The following is an 8,832-nucleotide window of genomic DNA, read 5'->3' as shown; positions in this document are numbered from 1 at the left end:
AAACTGGAAAGACAGAGTAGTATGATAAGAGGAAAGACTGGAGGCTAACTTACAGTTCCAAAATATTTATGGCTTTATACTGAAAACAAATATAATGACTGAATAGGTCAACATATTGAAAACTCAGCTTCTGGAGTTTCACAGTTTTGAAAGAAAGTTATTAAAACATAAATTGCCTGGCATTTTCTTGACATAGGCAAAATAGCAAATTTGATTTATGAAGATTGTCATTTGCAATAAAGCAGACCAGAACATAGTCATTTTACCTAATAAGGAATATGATGTTATAAATTCTTATCACAACTCCAAATGTTACCCAAAGATACAGGGAGAAGCTTGCAAAACCACAAGGAAGACACTAGATCTAGCCTACTATAAATTCACCCCAAAGGAAGAAAGTGAGAGGTGATTAAAAATACAATTCATTTTTCATTTATTAGACAAAATACAGAAAATTTTGAGGAAAAGGAAAACTTATATATCTTAAGCCAGAGTAAGCACTTTGTTATATTTTGTTCAGTATTTTTCTATCTATTTGCATACATTATTAAAACAAAATCATTCCGCACATCCATTTTGTAATTGTTACTTCATTTATTAATATATGGCAATGATTTTTCACTATTTTTCTTTTTTTATAATTTTTTTTGTTTTTTTATTTTTTTATTTTTTTTTTTTAAGATTTTATTTATTTGACAGAGAGAGAGACACAGCGAGAGAGGGAACACCAGCAGGGGGAGTGGGAGAGGGAGAAGCAGGCTTCCTGCTGAGCAGGGAGCCTGATGCAGGGCTCGATCCCAGGACCCTGGGATCATGATCTGAGCCAAAGGCAGACGCTTAACAACTGAGCCACCCAGGCGCCCCTCACTATTTTTCTAATGTATGGTTTAAAAAACCTATATCTTAGTTCATCATTTATGGTACTATAATTCATTTAACTTTTGATTAATCCTTTAGTCTTTTGATTAATCTGAGAATTTGATGTTTAACTTTTTCATATTCAAAAGTAAAAATAACATATATTTCAATTGCATATCTGATAATATATTTATTTTATCTTCACATATAAAAATATTTTATGTATCGATATATTGGTTTATAAGCTTTACCACCTAAAACTCTACAGATATTGACCCATTACTTCCTGGTATTTGATATGGAGAAGTTTGAGTTCAGTGTGATTTTTTTTTTCCTTTGAAGGCAAACTTTTCTGTCTAGTCAAGAACTACATTTATGGGGGCACTTGGGTGGCTCAGTTGGTTGGGCGTCTGCCTTTGGCTCAGGTCATGATCTCAGGGTCCTGGGATCGAGCCCCACATCAGGCTCCCTGTTCAGTGGAGAGTCTCCTTCTCCCTCTCTTTCTGACGCTCCTCCCCACTTGTTCTCTCTCTCTGTCTGTCTCAAATAAATTTTTAAAAAAATATTAAAAAAGGAACTACATTTATGTTATTTTCTTCACCCTTGAAATTATAAATTTCAACAGAATCACTTGAGGTTTTTGTCCTTATTAATGTTGCCTGTTAATCACTGAGACTTTTTCATCTGTAGACGCAAGGCTTTCTTTTGTTTAGGAGTACATCGTCTATTATAACTCAGATTTATTGTTGTAGTTAAAATGGTTCCTTTTTCAAGAACACAAATTATGTTGCACATCATTTTTCCATCAACTGCATCTACTTTTTCTTCTCTCATGATTTTAATCTCTGTTCGTTTTTCATATCTTGGAGGCAGCTGTTCAAATTTGTTCTACACATTACTATTCAATTTTCAACAGTGCCGGCTTTGTTCTTTAGTGAATCTAATATTGAGTGATTCTAATCTCATGAAGATATTAATTTTGCCATCTTGCTTTTAATTTATTTCCTTTTCATTTCAACTTACCTCCTAGCCAAATTCCTTTTCATGCCAGTATGCTGTCTTATCCTCTCATCTCTGCTCTTATTTCAAAGGTTTATCCTTTGGATTTCATTGTGAATAGGTGACAGTGTTTCTAAAATTTTATTTCTTGTAGTATCCTTTAAAGGAATCCATTCATGAAGCTATGTTCTTTTGTGTTACAGAAAAATTTCCTAATCTCCATATTGTCTTGGCATTTTTAATTCATTCCTTGAATAGGAAGTCAATCCAGCTTAGTTTTGGCTAGTAAGCAATGATGCTATGTCAATTAGAATTGCTTTAGTCTGAAGTAAGGGAAAGAACCACAGTGGCTTAACTGGATGGAGTCTTTTATTCTCACATGACCAGATGTCTAGAGCTAGGAAGTCCAGAACCAACACAGTGGATCAAGGAAGTGGCTGAGAACCAAGGCTTTTCTAGCCACTGAACCTCCAAACCAATGTCACTAACTCGTATGATTGTGAAGGGGCTGGACCAAATCTAGGCATAATTTTATATATATATATATATATACACACACACACACATTCATATAATATATAGTTGTATATATAATATACCCGTGTATATATATATGTACACATATAGATCATATATATCTATTATATATATAATTTTAAAATACGTAATGGGTATATAATATATACTATATTTAATAGGTATATATACATACACACACACACATACATATGTATTTATAATGGGTAACTTGAAGAGGAAAAGGACAAAAAGAAAAAGGTTGGTGTCCAATTTTTTTTTAACTTGAAAAATATATTTGTGAAAGCTCCACTCAGGACATTTCTGTTTCTGTTTCATTACTTAGAACTGTGTCAATGTGTCACATGGTTACCAATGGTTGCAATGGAGTTGAAGGATAGAAGTATTTTTACCTGGTGCAAACCATCATTTTTTTAAACAAAGGATAAAGATGAATATTCACAGGTGCTAAGGCCTTTGCTGTCTTGAATTACTGGTCAATGCAGGGCTGTCTCTGGCTACATGAGAAAACAGGTCCCAGTGAAGACAAGCAATCTCAGGACATCTTTTCTAAAACAGAGGACATTGCCTAGGATGGTGATTTTTTTCCCCCCTATTATCTTTTATTTCCAAATTATCTTTCTTTAAATTTTTTTTATTAGTTTCAGCCTAGGATGATGATTCTTATTGCAGCATCTTAAGTTTTATTACTAGGAAAAATCATTTCCAGATTTTGCAAGCAAGATGTTAGTTTTTGGTTGGTGTGAGTTTTTTCTTCATAGATGTTTTAGTGAGAAGATAGAAGTGACTCAAGAATTTCATTTATTCAGACATGATCATAGGAAAGACACAAAATGTAGTATGACATGGCAGTCCTTGATTACATTGGTAGTTTCTGAAGTGAAAAAAATCCATGGGTAGATTTGAAAGTAATATTAGTTAATTACCTTCTGTGTGGTAAGTACTAAGATATATACAAAGATGAAATCTATTGATGCTGCCTTTTTTTTTATTATCAAGTAGAATAAGTGAGATAAGAATGTAAATAATTCTAAGCTAAAACCTCTTTGAGAGCATTGAATATGGTTTGGTCAAATTTTTTCTTCTAAATGTGTTTAATGCCTCATTGATAGAAGTAAATAGTCACTAAAAGCTTCCTAAATTAGCAATATAAAATCAAATGCTATAGATAAATTCAATTATAAAGATCCATATGCTGTGCTCTGGGGCAGAGCGGGGAAACAGATCTCAGACCGGGTAATTTGTGGACATTGTGGCTTTTAGCTAGGCCCTATGAGGTAAGTAGGACTTGGTTAGAGATGGGAAGATGCTGAATGAGAGGGAAACAGAGGAGAGAAGACTAGCATGATCAGGTACGGTTTTCAGTGAAGGAAGCAAGGAAAGGAGAAAGGAGGAAGATCTCATCTGCATCACAGGGGTTCTTGACCTGGTCTTTAATCTTTGGACAATATGAAGCTTTTGTAGTTCTGAGAGAAGGTATCAGGGATATGTGGGTTGAAATGGAGAAGGAGACACTGGAGACAGGAACATTAATCTGGATCTTCTGCCTGGTCTCCCTGACTCCAATAGTGAGGAGTTAAATAAGATGGTAAGATTATATTAAGAAACTTTAAGTGTTCAGAATTGGGAAAATTTTAATCCTCATTACAAAACACTCTCTTCATTTTCTAGCCATGGCTTGCTTTCATTCATTCATGTATTTATTTATGTTTATGTAAAATAATGTAATCGCTATGAACAGGAAACCCAAACTAAACAGATGGTCTTCCCCAACCACCTAGTACCCCTACTTCTTCCCAATTGATTTCTGTGGTAAGCATTTCTTTATTTCCTTTTTTATGTGCTTTTATTGCATTTATATGTATCTCTTAAAAAGCATGGTTTTTTAATTAATTAATTTTATTTTTATTTTGATGTAGTGATCCACGATTCATTGTTTTCGTATAACACCCAGAAGCATGGTTTTTTTTAAAGGGGTTTTTAACTTTCTAGAAATATTATGTATGTATGGTTTGGGGCCTGATATCTCTCATTTAATATTATTTTGCTAAGACCCTTGACATACTTTAAAATGCAACTTCCTTTTGCATTTTTAATTATTTTTCTTTTAGTTGTTGATGAACTTGATAATGACCCAATAGTATTTAAATTAAATGAATTAATTTGCCCAGTTTATTTTTATATTATTTTATTTTTTACTTTTATTTATTTGAAATTTTTAAATTTAAATTCAATTAATTAATATATAATGTATTATTAGTTTCAGAGGTGGTCAGTGATTCATCAGTCTTATATAATACCCAGTGTTAATTATATCATATGCCCTCCTTAATACCCATCACCCAGTTACCCCATCTCCCCCACCCCTTTCCCCCCACAACCCTCAGTTTGTTTCTTAAGATTAAGAGGCTTTTATGGTTTGTCTCCCTCTCTTATTTCATTTTGTTTTATTGTTTCCTCTCTTCCCCTATGATCTTCTGTTTTGTTTCTTAAATACCACATATGAGTGAGATCATATGATAATTGTCTTTCTCTGATTAACTTATTTCTCTTAGCACAGTACTCTGTAGTTCTATCCATGTCATAGCAAATGGCAAGATTTCATTTTTTGATGGCTGAGTAGTATTCCCTTGTATATATATATACCACATCTTCTTTATCCATTCATCTGTTGATGGACATCTGGGCTCTTTCCATAGTTTGGCTATTGTGGACATTGCTGCTATAAACATTGGGGTGCAGGTGCCCCTTCAGATCAATACATTTGTATCTTTGGGGTAAATACACAGTAGTGAATTGCTGAGTCCTCAACTTTTTGAGGAACCTCCGTACTGTTTCCCAGAGTGAGTGCACCAGCTTGCATTCCCACCAGTGTAACAGGGTTCCTTTTTTTTTTCTACATCCTCGCCAACATCTGTCATTTCCTGACTTGTTAATTTGAGCCATTCTGACTGGCGTGAGGTGGTATCTCATTGTGGTTTTGATTTGTTATTCCCTGATGGCAAGTGATGTTGAACATTTTTTCACGTGTCTGTTGGCCATTTGTATGTGTTCTTTGGAGAAATGTCTGTTCATGTCTTCTGCCCATTTCTTGATTGGATTATTTGTTCTTTGGGTGTTGAGTTTGACAAGTTTTTTATAGATTTTGGATACTAGTCCTTTATCTGATAAGACATTTTAATTTGCCCAGTTTAGCTTGTCACTGGGACAAATTCATGAGAAGCCTGGATCCAAACTTAGTTTCACTTGCCATAGCCATGAAATAGTTAAATCTGTTAAATTCAATCTTAAGATAATTGAAATGTCTTTGCTACCACCCAGTAAATATCAGTTATAAAATATGAACATAGCTTTTTGGCTATGCACAGTAGGACATTTCCTCAGATGCACCATAGTGAGATAATTTCAGCAAAATATCATAAATTTCATGAATTTGTAGTTATCAACCCCCTAATCAGAATATTCATTAAATATGTGCTAAAGTAGTAAATACTGGATGTGCCAGTTACAGATGCATATAAAAATGATAACTCTGGGTGTTGCTTAATCTCTTAGATCAAGCAAAGCTGAGTACAGGAATTTTGTCATATTTGACTATTCATACGTTTTATTTTTTTTTTTGATACCACTCTAGGAGAAAGGTCCTGAACTAGATGGATATTTTTTAGTTGTTCTCCATCTCTAGCAAAAATTTGGGACCGATTAATCAAAATGCAATTGCCTAATTTTGCAAGAAGTATACAATCTGACATGCATTTTTCCAACATTAAATCACATCATGAGGATATTTTTCCAGACATTTGTATCTTTCCTGGACCGTGGCTTTCCTTGCTGCTTGACAATCTTACAGGATTAGGGGGACTGGCTTATGCCAGTTTGCCTGGGCTTTCCATTTTTAACACTGAAAGTCTTGCATCCCAGTAGGGGCCATGCCTGTAAATGCTTTGTCAGACATCTAGAATCTTGTATAGTTAGGCCATGTCATGTATCAGTAATACACTCTCGTCTAGTGATGAATTTCAGAAATATTAGATTCTCATTTACATTTTAATATAACATTTGTACTATTTCAAATTTATATTTTGTAGTATGTACAAAAACCCCTAAAATATAAATATTTAAAACCCATCTTTTTAAACTAATTTGAATTATAGAATATTTATAAAGTCATTTTATTTAAGTGTATATAGTAATCTGAACTAGAAAGGCTTTCTCATTATGCTTTGATGAAGAAATGAGAATGATTTGTGGCTAGCATTTCAGTTGTTTGTATGCATTGCATGAGAATAATTTGTTTTAGCAATACTGAGATTGAAAGAGCTTCCTGTTTTAATTTTCTTTCTCTAAAAGGGCTTAGAAAAACTTACTGTCTTTGAGAAGAAATAGAGTGTAGTACTTTCAAGTACTGAAATCAAAAGTTGTGAGTACAAAGCCTGGCTCTTCCACATACTAACTATGTGATCTTGGGCAAGTTGCTTAAGTTTATGAAAACATAATTTCTTGATCTTAGCATGGTATGATAATTAGTACCATTCAGGCTCTCTCCCCTCTGCTCTTTGGTGACTGCTCTCTCCTTCTCCTCCCCTATGGGGCCGCACCAGCATGGGTCCCTGGCCCTGCCGGTTGCTCACTGCCCTCCTTCTGCTTCTCTCCTTTGTTGACACTACACACTGCCACACCTACCAAATGCACCTACCCTGAAGTGCTGGGTACCTGGGTCTTCCAGGTGGGCCACCTTGGTTCCCAACATGGCATCAACTGACGACCACCAGAAAAAAATGTAGTGGTGCACCTTGAGAAGCTGGACACAGCATATGATAATTTTGTCAATACTGACCATTTCACCATCATTTACAGTCAAGGCTTTGAGATTGTGTGAATGGCTACAAGTGGTTTGCCTTTTTTAAGTGTAAAGAAGAGGACAGATGGCAAGGTAACCGGTTACTGCCACGAAACCATGGCTGGATGGGTGCCTGATGTGCTGGGCAGGAACTTAATTACATTTCACTGGAACTGAGGTGGGAACGACCTCTCAGAATGTGAACGTGAGCACGGCACACCGTGAGAGTCTTCAGGAAAACTATTCTAATGGGCTCTACAAATACAACCATGACTTTGTGAAAGCGATCAATGCCATTCAGAAGTCTTGGACTGCAACCACATACATGGAATATGAGACTCTTAACCCTGACAGAGATTATTAGGAGAGGTGTTGCCACAGCCAGAGAATCCTAAGGCCCAAACCTGCAGCACTCAACTGCTGACATACATGAAATGATTTTACATTTGCCAGCATCTGGGGACCGGAGAAATGATTGTGGTACCAATTTCGTTACTTCTGTTCAAAACCAAACATTTTGTGGAAGCTGCTACACATTTGCTTCTAGGGATATGCTGGAAGCAAGAAACCGTATAATAACCAACAATACTCAGACCCCAATCGTGAGTCTTCAGGAGGTTGTCTCTTGCAGCCAGTATGCTCAAGGCTGTGAAGGTGACTTCCCGTACCTCACTGCAAGAAAATATGCCCAAGATTTTGGTCTGGTGAAAGAGGTGTGCTTTCCCTACATAGGCACCGATTCTCCACACAAACCAAAGGAAGACTGCTTCCGTTACTACACCTCTGAGTAGCACTATGTGGGAGGCTTCTCTGGGGACTGCAATGAAGCCCTGAGGAAGCTTGAGCTGGTCCATTATGGGCCTGTGGCAGTTGCTTTTGAAGTCTATAATGACTTCCTCCACTACCACAAGTGATCTACTACCACACTGGTTTGAGAGACCCCTTCAACGCCTTTGAGTTGATTAATCATGCTGTTTAGTTGGTGGACTCTGGTTGGTGACTCAGGCTCTGGGATGGATTACTGGATTGTTAGAATCAGCTGGGGCACTAGCTGGGGTGAAGATGGTTACTTCCAGATCCACAGAAGAACCGATGAGTGTGCAATTGAAAGCATAACAATGGCGGCCACACCATTTCCTAAATTGTAGGGTATATGTCCCAGCATTTCATATTGACCACTATCAGTCATGAAAGGAGATTGATTTATTCACAGACTGGAGACGTTTATAGCAGCAATTTCAAAATATTACACACAGATTCCTATGAAGATTTTTGCCTTTAAAATGAAAACTGCCTTTGATTTGAATATACCTTCCTATTGACCAATGGCCTATTTATAGCTATGCAGTAACAAAATACAGGATTTTGTTATTCATTTGTAATCTAAACATGCTGTATTTTTAAAAGTCTGTGTGAGAACAGAGACTTTTTAAATTGTAAAAATCACAAGAATGGCAATGATTATTAGATTTTTAAAAAGTTTTTTATAAGAAATAATTAGTACCATTTAAATAGTTTGTTATAAAGACTAGATGAAATAATGTAAGGTGATCATGATAGTGCCTGATACTTTGAGGTTGTCAATATTTTGGCTGTAA

At 35.7% G+C, this 8,832-nt stretch overlaps 1 pseudogene; it reads left to right on the top strand.

The window, feature by feature from the left end:
• Positions 1–6,996: 6,996 nt before the first annotated feature.
• LOC116637894 lies at positions 6,997–8,568 on the top strand (annotated as a pseudogene).
• Positions 8,569–8,832: the final 264 nt, after the last annotated feature.

This window comes from Phoca vitulina, unplaced genomic scaffold, assembly GCF_004348235.1.
Source record: "Phoca vitulina isolate PV1807 unplaced genomic scaffold, GSC_HSeal_1.0 scaffold15, whole genome shotgun sequence".
Classification (NCBI taxonomy): Eukaryota; Metazoa; Chordata; class Mammalia; order Carnivora; family Phocidae; genus Phoca; species Phoca vitulina.
This window is presented reverse-complemented; position numbering and strand designations above follow the sequence as displayed.